General features: G+C 41.0%; 1 long non-coding RNA gene across 1 annotated transcript; it reads left to right on the forward strand.

Moving 5' to 3' along the window:
* Positions 1-1,094: 1,094 nt before the first annotated feature.
* LOC110674455 lies at positions 1,095-1,742 on the forward strand. Its single transcript, XR_002498881.1, has 3 exons — positions 1,095-1,422; positions 1,481-1,557; positions 1,643-1,742. It is a non-coding gene; the product is annotated as an uncharacterized LOC110674455 (long non-coding RNA).
* Positions 1,743-2,961: the final 1,219 nt, after the last annotated feature.

Consider the following 2,961-nt stretch of genomic DNA (forward strand, 5'->3'; position numbering starts at 1 on the left):
CGTTTTTTTTTTTTGTTTCGTATTGCCATACAAATTTGGAACGCTGTATCCAAAATAGGCAGTGGTATTAATAAAGATTCTTTTCAAGTAGCTGATTTATTGATTTCTTTTTTTTTGTAGACTACCGTATTTCATAGATTTTTTAAAGACTTTTACTTTACTGCAACAGGAACAAAGGCACCATCCATCAATATTATAACTTCTGTGATTTTCTGGCAAGTGGAGAAGACTTTCACGGATTGGAGCTTTTGAAATAGACTTCGTTCGTTGAAAATCAAGAGGTCCGTATTGAACCATATCAAAAGGTCCGGATTGGACCAATACACATTTTGAGATGTTCAAACTAGTTGAGCACAAACAGTGCATATAGACATTTCAAAACCATATGGTCAGATGAAAGCTTGGGCTTGGGGGATTCGATTATGAAATAACACAGAAAGATTGGAGAATTATTGTCAATTCCAGAAGCTTGGAAATAACGCTAACCGATAGCACACTAGAGCACTTCAAAACAACAAACTAATATAAAAATCAAACGAATTAACTGAAAGGCGTCAAATGTTTTGTGTTAGATCCTAGCCAGACGGTGGGTAGAAAAACGGTACACACGATCTTTACAATAGCGCCAGTATTAAGAAATGTCTGATGGTCCGAATTAGAACAGGGTCCGAATTGGACCACCTTCCCCTACATATCTTTGAATACGACCATTTCTCCAGTATATGCTCAAAAAATGGGGCCTTCCTTAGCCGAGTGGTTACAGTCCGCGGCTACAAAGCAAAGCCATGCTGAAGGTGTCTGGGTTCAATTCCCAGTCAGTCCAGGATGTTTTCGTAACGGAAATTTTGTAACCTGCTCACAACCAACGGCCTCGCGAGGGAATCAAAGCTCCCCACTGTCGCCGTATGAAATGAAGGCATAGGTCTTTCTTACCATGTAGAATACACTACACTCACCACAACAGAACAACAGAACACACACTCTACATCCAGCTGTAAGTCCCATGCAACACATGTTCGTCATCTCCCAATATGGAGAGAATCCCGTGCTCCAACAGCCCAACACAAGATGGAGAGCATACCAATAAGCACCATAATCGTTGTATCAGGAACCCTCATGTATGCCCCTCTACTCCCAGATTCGAGGATCTCACTCTCCACTGATAATCTGCTCTTATCACCACCCACAGACGATAAGAGATTACGATCTCAGCAGATCAATACCGAGAGGTAGAAGTGGAGCTCGATTGAGTTAGATCATTAGTTCTCGGTTGACTGTCAAGCAGGCAGAACGTACGGAAGTTCGTGAAGTGTACTGTAGAAGTTATTTAGCCTGACCGGTGTGGAACAGATCTAGTGACAACAAGTTAAAGTCACGGTGTGCGAGGTGCAAATCTTGTAGATTTTGTTTGCCTAGAGCAAGGTAACGATAGTGGAAGTGGTGGAGAAATATCTTGCTAATAATTGAAATTATTGCATAGTCGCAGATGGCCTTCACTTTCTGCACGCTGCTCGGTAGAGCCAAAATGGAGTAGAGGAGGATAATACTATGAGATCGGTAAGCGTGAATCTAAACCATTTCCCAAATAGAAGTGATCTTTTGTGGCGCGGAATTAAGTCTTCCATGATGTCCTCTCTATTAGGCCTTTCTATCATGACCAACTTGTGCGCCAGGCCGGGAAGGTGTCCTAGCACGATCATGGATCGGTGTGCTAGCGTTGGAGTAGCTGGCACGTCGCCGGTGAATCTTTATCTACTTTAATACGGATAGACTCGATTCACTTTCGTCAATGGTTCCGCTAGTTCGAACCAATTCTAGGCTGTTTTGGTACGTGCTTGGGGATCAGTACCACCAGCCCCTTCTTTCCACATGCGACCTTTCTTTTGGGGAGGTGACAATTTCTTTGACTTCCCTGGGCATATAGTATAATCGTACCTTCTTCCACACGATATACGAATGCGAAAATGACAACATCGGCAAAGAAAGCTCTCAGTTAATAACTGTGGAAGTGCTCATAAGAACACTAAGCTGAATAGCCTGCTCTGTCCCAGTGGGGACGTTGATGCCAAGAAGAAGAAGCAGATGCTCAAGAAAACCACTGGAAATATTTCCAGTAATTTCCACATTCCACACAAGGCAACCAAAAAAGTATCGGGGCAAAATGAACACTTGCAAGAAGTTTAATAATTTCAAAATATTTAATGTCTGTCAGTCGTTCCGATGTGTAAAATAAGAGCTAAAAAAAACCTTTCTGGGTTCGTTATTTTGCTCAAAATTAGATTCTCTCACCACCTCTCTTCGTCATCATATTTTGAGGAAAAGTATACACACTCATCTCATGTGAAAACTTCAAGCTACAACTTTGCTGAAGACCACATTTTGATGGGATGTATGGATAAAATGTTATTATTGATAACAAAGTCTTTATCATGCTGAGATGATCATTCAATTACTTTCAGTGCAACACTGCTTTTTTGCTGTAGAACATAGTAGCCTGGATTACTTTGATCTATTCTTCACGCCAGGAGCACCACTGTTGCCTGCCGAACAGTTGATGAAGCATGCTACAAGCAAACCAACTTTATGATGATGAATAACAATTTATCCTGACGTCCAATCAAAATGTGGTCTTGGGCAAAGTTGTAGCTAGGAAGTTTTCACATGAGATGAGTGTGTTCACTTTTCCATAAAATATTATGACGAAGAGATAGAGGACTGAACACAAAAGATTGGCGTTTTTCATAGTAATCTCCATATAAAATTCAAATGGCGTGTGCACAGTCAAATTTCATCTGAATCACATCAAACTTTGGGAGGATGCTATTTACCATAATTAAAATCGTTTAAGTCTAGGGGAGCTAAAATTTCAAAATTTGCATCACTCTAAATGCATATTCTCATAGATTGAGGGGGTGTCCATTTCGCCCCGGGTGTTCATTATGCCCCTAATCCCCCTACATG

This window comes from Aedes aegypti, chromosome 1 (assembly GCF_002204515.2).
Source record: "Aedes aegypti strain LVP_AGWG chromosome 1, AaegL5.0 Primary Assembly, whole genome shotgun sequence".
In the NCBI taxonomy this organism is placed as follows: Eukaryota; Metazoa; Arthropoda; class Insecta; order Diptera; family Culicidae; genus Aedes; species Aedes aegypti.